The sequence below is a fragment of the Schistocerca gregaria genome, chromosome 10, assembly GCF_023897955.1.
Source record: "Schistocerca gregaria isolate iqSchGreg1 chromosome 10, iqSchGreg1.2, whole genome shotgun sequence".
Taxonomy (NCBI): Eukaryota; Metazoa; Arthropoda; class Insecta; order Orthoptera; family Acrididae; genus Schistocerca; species Schistocerca gregaria.
In genome coordinates, this window is record NC_064929.1 from 24,277,703 (window position 1) to 24,298,204 (window position 20,502).

The window sequence follows — 20,502 nt, forward strand, 5'->3', positions numbered from 1 at the left end:
TAGTAAAGAGCGAGGCACTGAGTTGGCATGAATAATGGAGTGCACAATGGGGCTCGAGATGTGTTTGTTACCTCAGGTGCTGTATGATTGTCGACAAGGAGTGAAAACGGAGCAATTTGTGACGGCTCTTTCAATTTAAGACGTTAAAAACAGACGGAATTTGCATTTGTAATACCAGAGCATCGAAACTACTCGGAACTTTTGTGTATATGAACGGGTCCGCGCCTTTGTACTCTGCTCCCTTCACCGCTACAAACCAACCAACCATCGTGTCGGTGCGCATCTGAGTCGCAAAGAATGGGGAATAGCGCAGTTTGCTCGTGCATGGGGCGTAGCTCAGTTGGTAGAGCGTTCGCTTGGCATGTAAAAGGTCCAGGGTTCAAGCCGCGGCGCCTCAATTTTTTGTGGTCAGTGCATGGTAAGTGTTGGTCGCGGCGAACCTAAAGGCACGCAAGATGTTGCAAAGCCAGCGTCACAGACTGATATGATGTATACTGACGTAAGGAGAGCAAGATGTAAGTGTGGGGACCGGCTGTTATCGAGGTGTCATCGAGTGCAGATCTGTCTTAGGTATCGCGGCTTAACCTCATTGAAGTCTAGAGGATGGACAACACGTTGGACTTACTCAGAGCGGTGTCCGAATTCTATTTTCGACGTTATACGTGCCACTTTCATTGTGGCCAACTACGATTCGATACAGAATGCACGAAACCTGAAAGACACCCTAACGGATACATAGAGAGTAGTGTTTGTCTGCTGAATAATGGGAGTGCAAGGGTCTGTGTCGTCTATATGGCTGTATGTAGCACCCTTAGTCTTCGGGGGGGGGGGGGGGGGGGGCGGGCGTAGCTCAGATGGTAGAGCGCTCGCTTAGTATGCGAGAGGTACTGGGATCAATACCCAGTGCCTCCAGAATTTTTAACACACCTACATGCGCACCTTGATATGCAAGTGGAATAATTCACAGCCAGCAGATGTGTCTAGGAAGATACAAGCTTGCGCCGAGTTCACGTAAATCCCACTGAACATTCCTATTCTTTGCGTGCAGTCAGCTGCTACTGGTGTTGCTAGTTGTGACTGCTGATAACAGATGCCGTAGCAATCAATTCATGGAGTGAGTTGTATGTTTTGCGATAGTCTGTCTCTGACAAGCAAGCACAGGTGACATAGGTGCGAACACGGGAAGCTTGCAGACCCTCGCTGCCTGCAGACACCGAGCAGCCACACTAGGAGGGCGGCCTAAGCCGTAGGCGAAATGTGCTCATTCGCTTTGGCGCGACGTCGTACTATAAATAATGCTGTCACTAGCGTGAGCGTTGCGTGAGCGTCGTGGAAAGTCGGAAAAGTCGGCTGCGAGGGTGAGTGCCAAGTTTGGGGAGCGTTTCGTAGTATGCGCAGTGCAATGGAGACGCGGAAACTTGTTGTGGCCCAGTGTTTTGCAGTTGGACGACAAGATTGGTACACAGTAGTAAAGAGCGAGGCACTGAGTTGGCATGAATAATGGAGTGCACAATGGGGCTCGAGATGTGTTTGTTACCTCAGGTGCTGTATGATTGTCGACAAGGAGTGAAAACGGAGCAATTTGTGACGGCTCTTTCAATTTAAGACGTTAAAAACAGACGGAATTTGCATTTGTAATACCAGAGCATCGAAACTACTTGGAACTTTTGTGTATATGAACGGGTCCGCGCCTTTGTACTCTGCTCCCTTCACCGCTACAAACCAACCAACCATCGTGTCGGTGCGCATCTGAGTCGCAAAGAATGGGGAATAGCGCAGTTTGCTCGTGCATGGGGCGTAGCTCAGTTGGTAGAGCGTTCGCTTGGCATGTGAAAGGTCCAGGGTTCAAGCCGCGGCGCCTCAATTTTTTGTGGTCAGTGCATGGTAAGTGTTGGTCGCGGCGAACCTAAAGGCACGCAAAATGTTGCAAAGCCAGCGTCACAGACTGATATGATGTATACTGACGTAAGGAGAGCAAGATGTAAGTGTGGGGACCGGCTGTTATCGAGGTGTCATCGAGTGCAGATCTGTCTTAGGTATCGCGGCTTAACCTCATTGAAGTCTAGAGGATGGACAACACGTTGGACTTACTCAGAGCGGTGTCCGAATTCTATTTTCGACGTTATACGTGCCACTTTCATTGTGGCCAACTACGATTCGATACAGAATGCACGAAACCTGAAAGACACCCTAACGGATACATAGAGAGTAGTGTTTGTCTGCTGAATAATGGGAGTGCAAGGGTCTGTGTCGTCTATATGGCTGTATGTAGCACCGTTAGTCTTCGGGGGGGGGGGGGGGGGGGGGGCGGGCGTAGCTCAGATGGTAGAGCGCTCGCTTAGTATGCGAGAGGTACTGGGATCAATACGCAGTGCCTCCAGAATTTTTAACACACCTACATGCGCACCTTGATATGCAAGTGGAATAATTCACAGCCAGCAGATGTGTCTAGGAAGATACAAGCTTGCGCCGAGTTCACGTAAATCCCACTGAATATTCCTATTCTTTGCGTGCAGTCAGCTGCTACTGGTGTTGCTAGTTGTGACTGCTGATAACAGATGCCGTAGCAATCAATTCATGGAGTGAGTTGTATGTTTTGCGATAGTCTGTCTCTGACAAGCAAGCACAGGTGACATAGGTGCGAACACGGGAAGCTTGCAGACCCTTGCTGCCTGCAGACACCGAGCAGCCACACTAGGAGGGCGGCCTAAGCCGTAGGCGAAATGTGCTCATTCGCTTTGGCGCGACGTCGTACTATAAATAATGCTGTCACTAGCGTGAGCGTTGCGTGAGCGTCGTGGAAAGTCGGAAAAGTCGGCTGCGAGGGTGAGTGCCAAGTTTGGGGAGCGTTTCGTAGTATGCGCAGTGCAATGGAGACGCGGAAACTTGTTGTGGCCCAGTGTTTTGCAGTTGGACGACAAGATTGGTACACAGTAGTAAAGAGCGAGGCACTGAGTTGGCATGAATAATGGAGTGCACAATGGGGCTCGAGATGTGTTTGTTACCTCAGGTGCTGTATGATTGTCGACAAGGAGTGAAAACGGAGCAATTTGTGACGGCTCTTTCAATTTAAGACGTTAAAAACAGACGGAATTTGCATTTGTAATACCAGAGCATCGAAACTACTCGGAACTTTTGTGTATATGAACGGGTCCGCGCCTTTGTACTCTGCTCCCTTCACCGCTACAAACCAACCAACCATCGTGTCGGAGCGCATCTGAGTCGCAAAGAATGGGGAATAGCGCAGTTTGCTCGTGCATGGGGCGTAGCTCAGTTGGTAGAGCGTTCGCTTGGCATGTGAAAGGTCCAGGGTTCAAGCCGCGGCGCCTCCATTTTTTGTGGTCAGTGCATGGTAAGTGTTGGTCGCGGCGAACCTAAAGGCACGCAAGATGTTGCAAAGCCAGCGTCACAGACTGATATGATGTATACTGACGTAAGGAGAGCAAGATGTAAGTGTGGGGACCGGCTGTTATCGAGGTGTCATCGAGTGCAGATCTGTCTTAGGTATCGCGGCTTAACCTCATTGAAGTCTAGAGGATGGACAACACGTTGGACTTACTCAGAGCGGTGTCCGAATTCTATTTTCGACGTTATACGTGCCACTTTCATTGTGGCCAACTACGATTCGATACAGAATGCACGAAACCTGAAAGACACCGTAACGGATACATAGAGAGTAGTGTTTGTCTGCTGAATAATGGGAGTGCAAGGGTCTGTGTCGTCTATATGGCTGTATGTAGCACCCTTAGTCTTCGGGGGGGCGGGCGTAGCTCAGATGGTAGAGCGCTCGCTTAGTATGCGAGAGGTACTGGGATCAATACGCAGTGCCTCCAGAATTTTTAACACACCTACATGCGCACCTTGATATGCAAGTGGAATAATTCACAGCCAGCAGATGTGTCTAGGAAGATACAAGCTTGCGCCGAGTTCACGTAAATCCCACTGAATATTCCTATTCTTTGCGTGCAGTCAGCTGCTACTGGTGTTGCTAGTTGTGACTGCTGATAACAGATGCCGTAGCAATCAATTCATGGAGTGAGTTGTATGTTTTGCGATAGTCTGTCTCTGACAAGCAAGCACAGGTGACATAGGTGCGAACACGGGAAGCTTGCAGACCCTCGCTGCCTGCAGACACCGAGCAGCCACACTAGGAGGGCGGCCTAAGCCGTAGGCGAAATGTGCTCATTCGCTTTGGCGCGACGTCGTACTATAAATAATGCTGTCACTAGCGTGAGCGTTGCGTGAGCGTCGTGGAAAGTCGGAAAAGTCGGCTGCGAGGGTGAGTGCCAAGTTTGGGGAGCGTTTCGTAGTATGCGCAGTGCAATGGAGACGCGGAAACTTGTTGTGGCCCAGTGTTTTGCAGTTGGACGACAAGATTGGTACACAGTAGTAAAGAGCGAGGCACTGAGTTGGCATGAATAATGGAGTGCACAATGGGGCTCGAGATGTGTTTGTTACCTCAGGTGCTGTATGATTGTCGACAAGGAGTGAAAACGGAGCAATTTGTGACGGCTCTTTCAATTTAAGACGTTAAAAACAGACGGAATTTGCATTTGTAATACCAGAGCATCGAAACTACTTGGAACTTTTGTGTATATGAACGGGTCCGCGCCTTTGTACTCTGCTCCCTTCACCGCTACAAACCAACCAACCATCGTGTCGGAGCGCATCTGAGTCGCAAAGAATGGGGAATAGCGCAGTTTGCTCGTGCATGGGGCGTAGCTCAGTTGGTAGAGCGTTCGCTTGGCATGTGAAAGGTCCAGGGTTCAAGCCGCGGCGCCTCCATTTTTTGTGGTCAGTGCATGGTAAGTGTTGGTCGCGGCGAACCTAAAGGCACGCAAGATGTTGCAAAGCCAGCGTCACAGACTGATATGATGTATACTGACGTAAGGAGAGCAAGATGTAAGTGTGGGGACCGGCTGTTATCGAGGTGTCATCGAGTGCAGATCTGTCTTAGGTATCGCGGCTTAACCTCATTGAAGTCTAGAGGATGGACAACACGTTGGACTTACTCAGAGCGGTGTCCGAATTCTATTTTCGACGTTATACGTGCCACTTTCATTGTGGCCAACTACGATTCGATACAGAATGCACGAAACCTGAAAGACACCGTAACGGATACATAGAGAGTAGTGTTTGTCTGCTGAATAATGGGAGTGCAAGGGTCTGTGTCGTCTATATGGCTGTATGTAGCACCCTTAGTCTTCGGGGGGGCGGGCGTAGCTCAGATGGTAGAGCGCTCGCTTAGTATGCGAGAGGTACTGGGATCAATACCCAGTGCCTCCAGAATTTTTAACACACCTACATGCGCACCTTGATATGCAAGTGGAATAATTCACAGCCAGCAGATGTGTCTAAGAAGAGACAAGCTTGCGCCGAGTTCACGTAAATCCCACTGAACATTCCTATTCTTTGCGTGCAGTCAGCTGCTACTGGTGTTGCTAGTTGTGACTGCTGATAACAGATGCCGTAGCAATCAATTCATGGAGTGAGTTGTATGTTTTGCGATAGTCTGTCTCTGACAAGCAAGCACAGGTGACATAGGTGCGAACACGGGAAGCTTGCAGACCCTCGCTGCCTGCAGACACCGAGCAGCCACACTAGGAGGGCGGCCTAAGCCGTAGGCGAAATGTGCTCATTCGCTTTGGCGCGACGTCGTACTATAAATAATGCTGTCACTAGCGTGAGCGTCGTGGAAAGTCGGAAAAGTCGGCTGCGAGGGTGAGTGCCAAGTTTGGGGAGCGTTTCGTAGTATGCGCAGTGCAATGGAGACGCGGAAACTTGTTGTGGCCCAGTGTTTTGCAGTTGGACGACAAGATTGGTACACAGTAGTAAAGAGCGAGGCACTGAGTTGGCATGAATAATGGAGTGCACAATGGGGCTCGAGATGTGTTTGTTACCTCAGGTGCTGTATGATTGTCGACAAGGAGTGAAAACGGAGCAATTTGTGACGGCTCTTTCAATTTAAGACGTTAAAAACAGACGGAATTTGCATTTGTAATACCAGAGCATCGAAACTACTTGGAACTTTTGTGTATATGAACGGGTCCGCGCCTTTGTACTCTGCTCCCTTCACCGCTACAAACCAACCAACCATCGTGTCGGAGCGCATCTGAGTCGCAAAGAATGGGGAATAGCGCAGTTTGCTCGTGCACGGGGCGTAGCTCAGTTGGTAGAGCGTTCGCTTGGCATGTGAAGGGTCCAGGGTTCAAGCCGCGGCGCCTCCGTTTTTTGTGGTCAGTGCATGGTAAGTGTTGGTCGCGGCGAACCTAAAGGCACGCAAGATGTTGCAAAGCCAGCGTCACAGACTGATATGATGTATACTGACGTAAGGAGAGCAAGATGTAAGTGTGGGGACCGGCTGTTATCGAGGTGTCATCGAGTGCAGATCTGTCTTAGGTATCGCGGCTTAACCTCATTGAAGTCTAGAGGATGGACAACACGTTGGACTTACTCAGAGCGGTGTCCGAATTCTAATTTCGACGTTATACGTGCCACTTTCATTGTGGCCAACTACGATTCGATACAGAATGCACGAAACCTGAAAGACACCCTAACGGATACATAGAGAGTAGTGTTTGTCTGCTGAATAATGGGAGTGCAAGGGTCTGTGTCGTCTATATGGCTGTATGTAGCACCCTTAGTCTTCGGGAGGGCGGGCGTAGCTCAGATGGTAGAGCGCTCGCTTAGTATGCGAGAGGTACTGGGATCAATACCCAGTGCCTCCAGAATTTTTAACACACCTACATGCGCACCTTGATATGCAAGTGGAATAATTCACAGCCAGCAGATGTGTCTAGGAAGATACAAGCTTGCGCCGAGTTCACGTAAATCCCACTGAACATTCCTATTCTTTGCGTGCAGTCAGCTGCTACTGGTGTTGCTAGTTGTGACTGCTGATAACAGATGCCGTAGCAATCAATTCATGGAGTGAGTTGTATGTTTTGCGATAGTCTGTCTCTGACAAGCAAGCACAGGTGACATAGGTGCGAACACGGGAAGCTTGCAGACCCTCGCTGCCTGCAGACACGGAGCAGCCACACTAGGAGGGCGGCCTAAGCCGTAGGCGAAATGTGCTCATTCGCTTTGGCGCGACGTCGTACTATAAATAATGCTGTCACTAGCGTGAGCGTCGTGGAAAGTCGGAAAAGTCGGCTGCGAGGGTGAGTGCCAAGTTTGGGGAGCGTTTCGTAGTATGCGCAGTGCAATGGAGACGCGGAAACTTGTTGTGGCCCGGTGTTTTGCAGTTGGACGACAAGATTGGTACACAGTAGTAAAGAGCGAGGCACTGAGTTGGCATGAATAATGGAGTGCACAATGGGGCTCGAGATGTGTTTGTTACCTCAGGTGCTGTATGATTGTCGACAAGGAGTGAAAACGGAGCAATTTGTGACGGCTCTTTCAATTTAAGACGTTAAAAACAGACGGAATTTGCATTTGTAATACCAGAGCATCGAAACTACTTGGAACTTTTGTGTATATGAACGGGTCCGCGCCTTTGTACTCTGCTCCCTTCACCGCTACAAACCAACCAACCATCGTGTCGGAGCGCATCTGAGTCGCAAAGAATGGGGAATAGCGCAGTTTGCTCGTGCATGGGGCGTAGCTCAGTTGGTAGAGCGTTCGCTTGGCATGTGAAAGGTCCAGGGTTCAAGCCGCGGCGCCTCCATTTTTTGTGGTCAGTGCATGGTAAGTGTTGGTCGCGGCGAACCTAAAGGCACGCAAGATGTTGCAAAGCCAGCGTCACAGACTGATATGATGTATACTGACGTAAGGAGAGCAAGATGTAAGTGTGGGGACCGGCTGTTATCGAGGTGTCATCGAGTGCAGATCTGTCTTAGGTATCGCGGCTTAACCTCATTGAAGTCTAGAGGATGGACAACACGTTGGACTTACTCAGAGCGGTGTCCGAATTCTATTTTCGACGTTATACGTGCCACTTTCATTGTGGCCAACTACGATTCGATACAGAATGCACGAAACCTGAAAGACACCGTAACGGATACATAGAGAGTAGTGTTTGTCTGCTGAATAATGGGAGTGCAAGGGTCTGTGTCGTCTATATGGCTGTATGTAGCACCCTTAGTCTTCGGGGGGGGCGGGCGTAGCTCAGATGGTAGAGCGCTCGCTTAGTATGCGAGAGGTACTGGGATCAATACCCAGTGCCTCCAGAATTTTTAACACACCTACATGCGCACCTTGATATGCAAGTGGAATAATTCACAGCCAGCAGATGTGTCTAGGAAGATACAAGCTTGCGCCGAGTTCACGTAAATCCCACTGAACATTCCTATTCTTTGCGTGCAGTCAGCTGCTACTGGTGTTGCTAGTTGTGACTGCTGATAACAGATGCCCTAGCAATCAATTCATGGAGTGAGTTGTATGTTTTGCGATAGTCTGTCTCTGACAAGCAAGCACAGGTGACATAGGTGCGAACACGGGAAGCTTGCAGACCCTCGCTGCCTGCAGACACCGAGCAGCCACACTAGGAGGGCGGCCTAAGCCGTAGGCGAAATGTGCTCATTCGCTTTGGCGCGACGTCGTACTATAAATAATGCTGTCACTAGCGTGAGCGTTGCGTGAGCGTCGTGGAAAGTCGGAAAAGTCGGCTGCGAGGGTGAGTGCCAAGTTTGGGGAGCGTTTCGTAGTATGCGCAGTGCAATGGAGACGCGGAAACTTGTTGTGGCCCAGTGTTTTGCAGTTGGACGACAAGATTGGTACACAGTAGTAAAGAGCGAGGCACTGAGTTGGCATGAATAATGGAGTGCACAATGGGGCTCGAGATGTGTTTGTTACCTCAGGTGCTGTATGATTGTCGACAAGGAGTGAAAACGGAGCAATTTGTGACGGCTCTTTCAATTTAAGACGTTAAAAACAGACGGAATTTGCATTTGTAATACCAGAGCATCGAAACTACTTGGAACTTTTGTGTATATGAACGGGTCCGCGCCTTTGTACTCTGCTCCCTTCACCGCTACAAACCAACCAACCATCGTGTCGGAGCGCATCTGAGTCGCAAAGAATGGGGAATAGCGCAGTTTGCTCGTGCATGGGGCGTAGCTCAGTTGGTAGAGCGTTCGCTTGGCATGTGAAAGGTCCAGGGTTCAAGCCGCGGCGCCTCCATTTTTTGTGGTCAGTGCATGGTAAGTGTTGGTCGCGGCGAACCTAAAGGCACGCAAGATGTTGCAAAGCCAGCGTCACAGACTGATATGATGTATACTGACGTAAGGAGAGCAAGATGTAAGTGTGGGGACCGGCTGTTATCGAGGTGTCATCGAGTGCAGATCTGTCTTAGGTATCGCGGCTTAACCTCATTGAAGTTGGACTTACTCAGAGCGGTGTCCGAATTCTATTTTCGACGTTATACGTGCCACTTTCATTGTGGCCAACTACGATTCGATACAGAATGCACGAAACCTGAAAGACACCGTAACGGATACATAGAGAGTAGTGTTTGTCTGCTGAATAATGGGAGTGCAAGGGTCTGTGTCGTCTATATGGCTGTATGTAGCACCCTTAGTCTTCGGGGGGGCGGGCGTAGCTCAGATGGTAGAGCGCTCGCTTAGTATGCGAGAGGTACTGGGATAAATACCCAGTGCCTCCAGAATTTTTAACACACCTACATGCGCACCTTGATATGCAAGTGGAATAATTCACAGCCAGCAGATGTGTCTAGGAAGATACAAGCTTGCGCCGAGTTCACGTAAATCCCACTGAACATTCCTATTCTTTGCGTGCAGTCAGCTGCTGGTGTTGCTAGTTGTGACTGCTGATAACAGATGCCCTAGCAATCAATTCATGGAGTGAGTTGTATGTTTTGCGATAGTCTGTCTCTGACAAGCAAGCACAGGTGACATAGGTGCGAACACGGGAAGCTTGCAGACCCTCGCTGCCTGCAGACACCGAGCAGCCACACTAGGAGGGCGGCCTAAGCCGTAGGCGAAATGTGCTCATTCGCTTTGGCGCGACGTCGTACTATAAATAATGCTGCCACTAGCGTGAGCGTTGCGTGAGCGTCGTGGAAAGTCGGAAAAGTCGGCTGCGAGGGTGAGTGCCAAGTTTGGGGAGCGTTTCGTAGTATGCGCAGTGCAATGGAGACGCGGAAACTTGTTGTGGACCAGTGTTTTGCAGTTGGACGACAAGATTGGTACACAGTAGTAAAGAGCGAGGCACTGAGTTGGCATGAATAATGGAGTGCACAATGGGGCTCGAGATGTGTTTGTTACCTCAGGTGCTGTATGATTGTCGACAAGGAGTGAAAACGGAGCAATTTGTGACGGCTCTTTCAATTTAAGACGTTAAAAACAGACGGAATTTGCATTTGTAATACCAGAGCATCGAAACTACTCGGAACTTTTGTGTATATGAACGGGTCCGCGCCTTTGTACTCTGCTCCCTTCACCGCTACAAACCAACCAACCATCGTGTCGGTGCGCATCTGAGTCGCAAAGAATGGGGAATAGCGCAGTTTGCTCGTGCATGGGGCGTAGCTCAGTTGGTAGAGCGTTCGCTTGGCATGTAAAAGGTCCAGGGTTCAAGCCGCGGCGCCTCAATTTTTTGTGTCAGTGCATGGTAAGTGTTGGTCGCGGCGAACCTAAAGGCACGCAAGATGTTGCAAAGCCAGCGTCACAGACTGATATGATGTATACTGACGTAAGGAGAGCAAGATGTAAGTGTGGGGACCGGCTGTTATCGAGGTGTCATCGAGTGCAGATCTGTCTTAGGTATCGCGGCTTAACCTCATTGAAGTCTAGAGGATGGACAACACGTTGGACTTACTCAGAGCGGTGTCCGAATTCTATTTTCGACGTTATACGTGCCACTTTCATTGTGGCCAACTACGATTCGATACAGAATGCACGAAACCTGAAAGACACCCTAACGGATACATAGAGAGTAGTGTTTGTCTGCTGAATAATGGGAGTGCAAGGGTCTGTGTCGTCTATATGGCTGTATGTAGCACCCTTAGTCTTCGGGGGGGCGGGCGTAGCTCAGATGGTAGAGCGCTCGCTTAGTATGCGAGAGGTACTGGGATCAATACGCAGTGCCTCCAGAATTTTTAACACACCTACATGCGCACCTTGATATGCAAGTGGAATAATTCACAGCCAGCAGATGTGTCTAGGAAGATACAAGCTTGCGCCGAGTTCACGTAAATCCCACTGAATATTCCTATTCTTTGCGTGCAGTCAGCTGCTACTGGTGTTGCTAGTTGTGACTGCTGATAACAGATGCCGTAGCAATCAATTCATGGAGTGAGTTGTATGTTTTGCGATAGTCTGTCTCTGACAAGCAAGCACAGGTGACATAGGTGCGAACACGGGAAGCTTGCAGACCCTCGCTGCCTGCAGACACCGAGCAGCCACACTAGGAGGGCGGCCTAAGCCGTAGGCGAAATGTGCTCATTCGCTTTGGCGCGACGTCGTACTATAAATAATGCTGTCACTAGCGTGAGCGTTGCGTGAGCGTCGTGGAAAGTCGGAAAAGTCGGCTGCGAGGGTGAGTGCCAAGTTTGGGGAGCGTTTCGTAGTATGCGCAGTGCAATGGAGACGCGGAAACTTGTTGTGGCCCAGTGTTTTGCAGTTGGACGACAAGATTGGTACACAGTAGTAAAGAGCGAGGCACTGAGTTGGCATGAATAATGGAGTGCACAATGGGGCTCGAGATGTGTTTGTTACCTCAGGTGCTGTATGATTGTCGACAAGGAGTGAAAACGGAGCAATTTGTGACGGCTCTTTCAATTTAAGACGTTAAAAACAGACGGAATTTGCATTTGTAATACCAGAGCATCGAAACTACTTGGAACTTTTGTGTATATGAACGGGTCCGCGCCTTTGTACTCTGCTCCCTTCACCGCTACAAACCAACCAACCATCGTGTCGGAGCGCATCTGAGTCGCAAAGAATGGGGAATAGCGCAGTTTGCTCGTGCATGGGGCGTAGCTCAGTTGGTAGAGCGTTCGCTTGGCATGTGAAAGGTCCAGGGTTCAAGCCGCGGCGCCTCCATTTTTTGTGGTCAGTGCATGGTAAGTGTTGGTCGCGGCGAACCTAAAGGCACGCAAGATGTTGCAAAGCCAGCGTCACAGACTGATATGATGTATACTGACGTAAGGAGAGCAAGATGTAAGTGTGGGGACCGGCTGTTATCGAGGTGTCATCGAGTGCAGATCTGTCTTAGGTATCGCGGCTTAACCTCATTGAAGTCTAGAGGATGGACAACACGTTGGACTTACTCAGAGCGGTGTCCGAATTCTATTTTCGACGTTATACGTGCCACTTTCATTGTGGCCAACTACGATTCGATACAGAATGCACGAAACCTGAAAGACACCGTAACGGATACATAGAGAGTAGTGTTTGTCTGCTGAATAATGGGAGTGCAAGGGTCTGTGTCGTCTATATGGCTGTATGTAGCACCCTTAGTCTTCGGGGGGGCGGGCGTAGCTCAGATGGTAGAGCGCTCGCTTAGTATGCGAGAGGTACTGGGATCAATACCCAGTGCCTCCAGAATTTTTAACACACCTACATGCGCACCTTGATATGCAAGTGGAATAATTCACAGCCAGCAGATGTGTCTAAGAAGATACAAGCTTGCGCCGAGTTCACGTAAATCCCACTGAACATTCCTATTCTTTGCGTGCAGTCAGCTGCTACTGGTGTTGCTAGTTGTGACTGCTGATAACAGATGCCGTAGCAATCAATTCATGGAGTGAGTTGTATGTTTTGCGATAGTCTGTCTCTGACAAGCAAGCACAGGTGACATAGGTGCGAACACGGGAAGCTTGCAGACCCTCGCTGCCTGCAGACACCGAGCAGCCACACTAGGAGGGCGGCCTAAGCCGTAGGCGAAATGTGCTCATTCGCTTTGGCGCGACGTCGTACTATAAATAATGCTGTCACTAGCGTGAGCGTCGTGGAAAGTCGGAAAAGTCGGCTGCGAGGGTGAGTGCCAAGTTTGGGGAGCGTTTCGTAGTATGCGCAGTGCAATGGAGACGCGGAAACTTGTTGTGGCCCAGTGTTTTGCAGTTGGACGACAAGATTGGTACACAGTAGTAAAGAGCGAGGCACTGAGTTGGCATGAATAATGGAGTGCACAATGGGGCTCGAGATGTGTTTGTTACCTCAGGTGCTGTATGATTGTCGACAAGGAGTGAAAACGGAGCAATTTGTGACGGCTCTTTCAATTTAAGACGTTAAAAACAGACGGAATTTGCATTTGTAATACCAGAGCATCGAAACTACTTGGAACTTTTGTGTATATGAACGGGTCCGCGCCTTTGTACTCTGCTCCCTTCACCGCTACAAACCAACCAACCATCGTGTCGGAGCGCATCTGAGTCGCAAAGAATGGGGAATAGCGCAGTTTGCTCGTGCACGGGGCGTAGCTCAGTTGGTAGAGCGTTCGCTTGGCATGTGAAGGGTCCAGGGTTCAAGCCGCGGCGCCTCCATTTTTTGTGGTCAGTGCATGGTAAGTGTTGGTCGCGGCGAACCTAAAGGCACGCAAGATGTTGCAAAGCCAGCGTCACAGACTGATATGATGTATACTGACGTAAGGAGAGCAAGATGTAAGTGTGGGGACCGGCTGTTATCGAGGTGTCATCGAGTGCAGATCTGTCTTAGGTATCGCGGCTTAACCTCATTGAAGTCTAGAGGATGGACAACACGTTGGACTTACTCAGAGCGGTGTCCGAATTCTAATTTCGACGTTATACGTGCCACTTTCATTGTGGCCAACTACGATTCGATACAGAATGCACGAAACCTGAAAGACACCCTAACGGATACATAGAGAGTAGTGTTTGTCTGCTGAATAATGGGAGTGCAAGGGTCTGTGTCGTCTATATGGCTGTATGTAGCACCCTTAGTCTTCGGGAGGGCGGGCGTAGCTCAGATGGTAGAGCGCTCGCTTAGTATGCGAGAGGTACTGGGATCAATACCCAGTGCCTCCAGAATTTTTAACACACCTACATGCGCACCTTGATATGCAAGTGGAATAATTCACAGCCAGCAGATGTGTCTAGGAAGATACAAGCTTGCGCCGAGTTCACGTAAATCCCACTGAACATTCCTATTCTTTGCGTGCAGTCAGCTGCTACTGGTGTTGCTAGTTGTGACTGCTGATAACAGATGCCGTAGCAATCAATTCATGGAGTGAGTTGTATGTTTTGCGATAGTCTGTCTCTGACAAGCAAGCACAGGTGACATAGGTGCGAACACGGGAAGCTTGCAGACCCTCGCTGCCTGCAGACACGGAGCAGCCACACTAGGAGGGCGGCCTAAGCCGTAGGCGAAATGTGCTCATTCGCTTTGGCGCGACGTCGTACTATAAATAATGCTGTCACTAGCGTGAGCGTCGTGGAAAGTCGGAAAAGTCGGCTGCGAGGGTGAGTGCCAAGTTTGGGGAGCGTTTCGTAGTATGCGCAGTGCAATGGAGACGCGGAAACTTGTTGTGGCCCAGTGTTTTGCAGTTGGACGACAAGATTGGTACACAGTAGTAAAGAGCGAGGCACTGAGTTGGCATGAATAATGGAGTGCACAATGGGGCTCGAGATGTGTTTGTTACCTCAGGTGCTGTATGATTGTCGACAAGGAGTGAAAACGGAGCAATTTGTGACGGCTCTTTCAATTTAAGACGTTAAAAACAGACGGAATTTGCATTTGTAATACCAGAGCATCGAAACTACTTGGAACTTTTGTGTATATGAACGGGTCCGCGCCTTTGTACTCTGCTCCCTTCACCGCTACAAACCAACCAACCATCGTGTCGGAGCGCATCTGAGTCGCAAAGAATGGGGAATAGCGCAGTTTGCTCGTGCATGGGGCGTAGCTCAGTTGGTAGAGCGTTCGCTTGGCATGTGAAAGGTCCAGGGTTCAAGCCGCGGCGCCTCCATTTTTTGTGGTCAGTGCATGGTAAGTGTTGGTCGCGGCGAACCTAAAGGCACGCAAGATGTTGCAAAGCCAGCGTCACAGACTGATATGATGTATACTGACGTAAGGAGAGCAAGATGTAAGTGTGGGGACCGGCTGTTATCGAGGTGTCATCGAGTGCAGATCTGTCTTAGGTATCGCGGCTTAACCTCATTGAAGTCTAGAGGATGGACAACACGTTGGACTTACTCAGAGCGGTGTCCGAATTCTATTTTCGACGTTATACGTGCCACTTTCATTGTGGCCAACTACGATTCGATACAGAATGCACGAAACCTGAAAGACACCGTAACGGATACATAGAGAGTAGTGTTTGTCTGCTGAATAATGGGAGTGCAAGGGTCTGTGTCGTCTATATGGCTGTATGTAGCACCCTTAGTCTTCGGGGGGGGCGGGCGTAGCTCAGATGGTAGAGCGCTCGCTTAGTATGCGAGAGGTACTGGGATCAATACCCAGTGCCTCCAGAATTTTTAACACACCTACATGCGCACCTTGATATGCAAGTGGAATAATTCACAGCCAGCAGATGTGTCTAGGAAGATACAAGCTTGCGCCGAGTTCACGTAAATCCCACTGAACATTCCTATTCTTTGCGTGCAGTCAGCTGCTACTGGTGTTGCTAGTTGTGACTGCTGATAACAGATGCCCTAGCAATCAATTCATGGAGTGAGTTGTATGTTTTGCGATAGTCTGTCTCTGACAAGCAAGCACAGGTGACATAGGTGCGAACACGGGAAGCTTGCAGACCCTCGCTGCCTGCAGACACCGAGCAGCCACACTAGGAGGGCGGCCTAAGCCGTAGGCGAAATGTGCTCATTCGCTTTGGCGCGACGTCGTACTATAAATAATGCTGTCACTAGCGTGAGCGTCGTGGAAAGTCGGAAAAGTCGGCTGCGAGGGTGAGTGCCAAGTTTGGGGAGCGTTTCGTAGTATGCGCAGTGCAATGGAGACGCGGAAACTTGTTGTGGCCCAGTGTTTTGCAGTTGGACGACAAGATTGGTACACAGTAGTAAAGAGCGAGGCACTGAGTTGGCATGAATAATGGAGTGCACAATGGGGCTCGAGATGTGTTTGTTACCTCAGGTGCTGTATGATTGTCGACAAGGAGTGAAAACGGAGCAATTTGTGACGGCTCTTTCAATTTAAGACGTTAAAAACAGACGGAATTTGCATTTGTAATACCAGAGCATCGAAACTACTTGGAACTTTTGTGTATATGAACGGGTCCGCGCCTTTGTACTCTGCTCCCTTCACCGCTACAAACCAACCAACCATCGTGTCGGAGCGCATCTGAGTCGCAAAGAATGGGGAATAGCGCAGTTTGCTCGTGCATGGGGCGTAGCTCAGTTGGTAGAGCGTTCGCTTGGCATGTGAAAGGTCCAGGGTTCAAGCCGCGGCGCCTCCATTTTTTGTGGTCAGTGCATGGTAAGTGTTGGTCGCGGCGAACCTAAAGGCACGCAAGATGTTGCAAAGCCAGCGTCACAGACTGATATGATGTATACTGACGTAAGGAGAGCAAGATGTAAGTGTGGGGACCGGCTGTTATCGAGGTGTCATCGAGTGCAGATCTGTCTTAGGTATCGCGGCTTAACCTCATTGAAGTTGGACTTACTCAGAGCGGTGTCCGAATTCTATTTTCGACGTTATACGTGCCACTTTCATTGTGGCCAACTACGATTCGATACAGAATGCACGAAACCTGAAAGACACCGTAACGGATACATAGAGAGTAGTGTTTGTCTGCTGAATAATGGGAGTGCAAGGGTCTGTGTCGTCTATATGGCTGTATGTAGCACCCTTAGTCTTCGGGGGGGCGGGCGTAGCTCAGATGGTAGAGCGCTCGCTTAGTATGCGAGAGGTACTGGGATAAATACCCAGTGCCTCCAGAATTTTTAACACACCTACATGCGCACCTTGATATGCAAGTGGAATAATTCACAGCCAGCAGATGTGTCTAGGAAGATACAAGCTTGCGCCGAGTTCACGTAAATCCCACTGAACATTCCTATTCTTTGCGTGCAGTCAGCTGCTGGTGTTGCTAGTTGTGACTGCTGATAACAGATGCCCTAGCAATCAATTCATGGAGTGAGTTGTATGTTTTGCGATAGTCTGTCTCTGACAAGCAAGCACAGGTGACATAGGTGCGAACACGGGAAGCTTGCAGACCCTCGCTGCCTGCAGACACCGAGCAGCCACACTAGGAGGGCGGCCTAAGCCGTAGGCGAAATGTGCTCATTCGCTTTGGCGCGACGTCGTACTATAAATAATGCTGCCACTAGCGTGAGCGTTGCGTGAGCGTCGTGGAAAGTCGGAAAAGTCGGCTGCGAGGGTGAGTGCCAAGTTTGGGGAGCGTTTCGTAGTATGCGCAGTGCAATGGAGACGCGGAAACTTGTTGTGGACCAGTGTTTTGCAGTTGGACGACAAGATTGGTACACAGTAGTAAAGAGCGAGGCACTGAGTTGGCATGAATAATGGAGTGCACAATGGGGCTCGAGATGTGTTTGTTACCTCAGGTGCTGTATGATTGTCGACAAGGAGTGAAAACGGAGCAATTTGTGACGGCTCTTTCAATTTAAGACGTTAAAAACAGACGGAATTTGCATTTGTAATACCAGAGCATCGAAACTACTTGGAACTTTTGTGTATATGAACGGGTCCGCGCCTTTGTACTCTGCTCCCTTCACCGCTACAAACCAACCAACCATCGTGTCGGAGCGCATCTGAGTCGCAAAGAATGGGGAATAGCGCAGTTTGCTCGTGCATGGGGCGTAGCTCAGTTGGTAGAGCGTTCGCTTGGCATGTGAAAGGTCCAGGGTTCAAGCCGCGGCGCCTCCATTTTTTGTGGTCAGTGCATGGTAAGTGTTGGTCGCGGCGAACCTAAAGGCACGCAAGATGTTGCAAAGCCAGCGTCACAGACTGATATGATGTATACTGACGTAAGGAGAGCAAGATGTAAGTGTGGGGACCGGCTGTTATCGAGGTGTCATCGAGTGCAGATCTGTCTTAGGTATCGCGGCTTAACCTCATTGAAGTCTAGAGGATGGACAACACGTTGGACTTACTCAGAGCGGTGTCCGAATTCTATTTTCGACGTTATACGTGCCACTTTCATTGTGGCCAACTACGATTCGATACAGAATGCACGAAACCTGAAAGACACCCTAACGGATACATAGAGAGTAGTGTTTGTCTGCTGAATAATGGGAGTGCAAGGGTCTGTGTCGTCTATATGGCTGTATGTAGCACCGTTAGTCTTCGGGGGGGCGGGCGTAGCTCAGATGGTAGAGCGCTCGCTTAGTATGCGAGAGGTACTGGGATCAATACCCAGTGCCTCCAGAATTTTTAACACACCTACATGCGCACCTTGATATGCAAGTGGAATAATTCACAGCCAGCAGATGTGTCTAGGAAGATACAAGCTTGCGCCGAGTTCACGTAAATCCCACTGAACATTCCTATTCTTTGCGTGCAGTCAGCTGCTGGTGTTGCTAGTTGTGACTGCTGATAACAGATGCCGTAGCAATCAATTCATGGAGTGAGTTGTATGTTTTGCGATAGTCTGTCTCTGACAAGCAAGCACAGGTGACATAGGTGCGAACACGGGAAGCTTGCAGACCCTCGCTGCCTGCAGACACCGAGCAGCCACACTAGGAGGGCGGCCTAAGCCGTAGGCGAAATGTGCTCATTCGCTTTGGCGCGACGTCGTACTATAAATAATGCTGTCACTAGCGTGAGCGTTGCGTGAGCGTCGTGGAAAGTCGGAAAAGTCGGCTGCGAGGGTGAGTGCCAAGTTTGGGGAGCGTTTCGTAGTATGCGCAGTGCAATGGAGACGCGGAAACTTGTTGTGGCCCAGTGTTTTGCAGTTGGACGACAAGATTGGTACACAGTAGTAAAGAGCGAGGCACTGAGTTGGCATGAATAATGGAGTGCACAATGGGGCTCGAGATGTGTTTGTTACCTCAGGTGCTGTATGATTGTCGACAAGGAGTGAAAACGGAGCAATTTGTGACGGCTCTTTCAATTTAAGACGTTAAAAACAGACGGAATTTGCATTTGTAATACCAGAGCATCGAAACTACTTGGAACTTTTGTGTATATGAACGGGTCCGCGCCTTTGTACTCTGCTCCCTTCACCGCTACAAACCAACCAACCATCGTGTCGGTGCGCATCTGAGTCGCAAAGAATGGGGAATAGCGCAGTTTGCTCGTGCATGGGGCGTAGCTCAGTTGGTAGAGCGTTCGCTTGGCATGTGAAAGGTCCAGGGTTCAAGCCGCGGCGCCTCCATTTTTTGTGGTCAGTGCATGGTAAGTGTTGGTCGCGGCGAACCTAAAGGCACGCAAGATGTTGCAAAGCCAGCGTCACAGACTGATATGATGTATACTGACGTAAGGAGAGCAAGATGTAAGTGTGGGGACCGGCTGTTATCGAGGTGTCATCGAGTGCAGATCTGTCTTAGGTATCGCGGCTTAACCTCATTGAAGTCTAGAGGATGGACAACACGTTGGACTTACTCAGAGCGGTGTCCGAATTCTATTTTCGACGTTATACGTGCCACTTTCATTGTGGCCAACTACGATTCGATACAGAATGCACGAAACCTGAAAGACACCCTAACGGATACATAGAGAGTAGTGTTTGTCTGCTGAATAATGGGAGTGCAAGGGTCTGTGTCGTCTATATGGCTGTATGTAGCACCGTTAGTCTTCGGGGGGGCGGGCGTAGCTCAGATGGTAGAGCGCTCGCTTAGTATGCGAGAGGTACTGGGATCAATACCCAGTGCCTCCAGAATTTTTAACACACCTACATGCGCACCTTGATATGCAAGTGGAATAATTCACAGCCAGCAGATGTGTCTAGGAAGATACAAGCTTGCGCCGAGTTCACGTAAATCCCACTGAACATTCCTATTCTTTGCGTGCAGTCAGCTGCTGGTGTTGCTAGTTGTGACTGCTGATAACAGATGCCCTAGCAATCAATTCATGGAGTGAGTTGTATGTTTTGCGATAGTCTGTCTCTGACAAGCAAGCACAGGTGACATAGGTGCGAACACGGGAAGCTTGCAGACCCTCGCTGCCTGCAGACACCGAGCAGCCACACTAGGAGGGCGGCCTAAGCCGTAGGCGAAATGTGCTCATTCGCTTTGGCGCGACGTCGTACTATAAATAATGCTGTCACTAGCGTGAGCGTCGTGGAAAGTCGGAAAAGTCGGCTGCGAGGGTGAGTGCCAAGTTTGGGGAGCGTTTCGTAGTATGCGCAGTGCAATGGAGACGCGGAAACTTGTTGTGGCCCAGTGTTTTGCAGTTGGACGACAAGATTGGTACACAGTAGTAAAGAGCGAGGCACTGAGTTGGCATAAATAATGTAGTGCACAATGGGGCTCGAGATGTGTTTGTTACCTCAGGTGCTGTATAATTGTCGACAAGGAGTGAAAACGGAGCAATTTGTGACGGCTCTTTCAATTTAAGACGTTAAAAACAGACGGAATTTTCATTTGTAATACCAGAGCATCGAAACTACTTGGAACTTTTGTGTATATGAACGGGTCCGCGCCTTTGTACTCTGCTCCCTTCACCG

At 49.7% G+C, this 20,502-nt stretch overlaps 3 non-coding genes across 3 annotated transcripts; all 3 read left to right on the forward strand.

Moving 5' to 3' along the window:
- Positions 1-325: 325 nt before the first annotated feature.
- On the forward strand, positions 326-398 carry Trnaa-ggc (transfer RNA alanine (anticodon GGC)). The gene has a single exon. It is a non-coding gene; the product is annotated as a tRNA-Ala (tRNA).
- Positions 399-1,791: 1,393 nt separating this feature from the next.
- Trnaa-ggc (transfer RNA alanine (anticodon GGC)) lies at positions 1,792-1,864 on the forward strand. The gene has a single exon. It is a non-coding gene; the product is annotated as a tRNA-Ala (tRNA).
- Positions 1,865-10,480: 8,616 nt separating this feature from the next.
- On the forward strand, positions 10,481-10,553 carry Trnaa-ggc (transfer RNA alanine (anticodon GGC)). The gene has a single exon. It is a non-coding gene; the product is annotated as a tRNA-Ala (tRNA).
- The last annotated feature ends 9,949 nt before the right edge of the window (positions 10,554-20,502 follow it).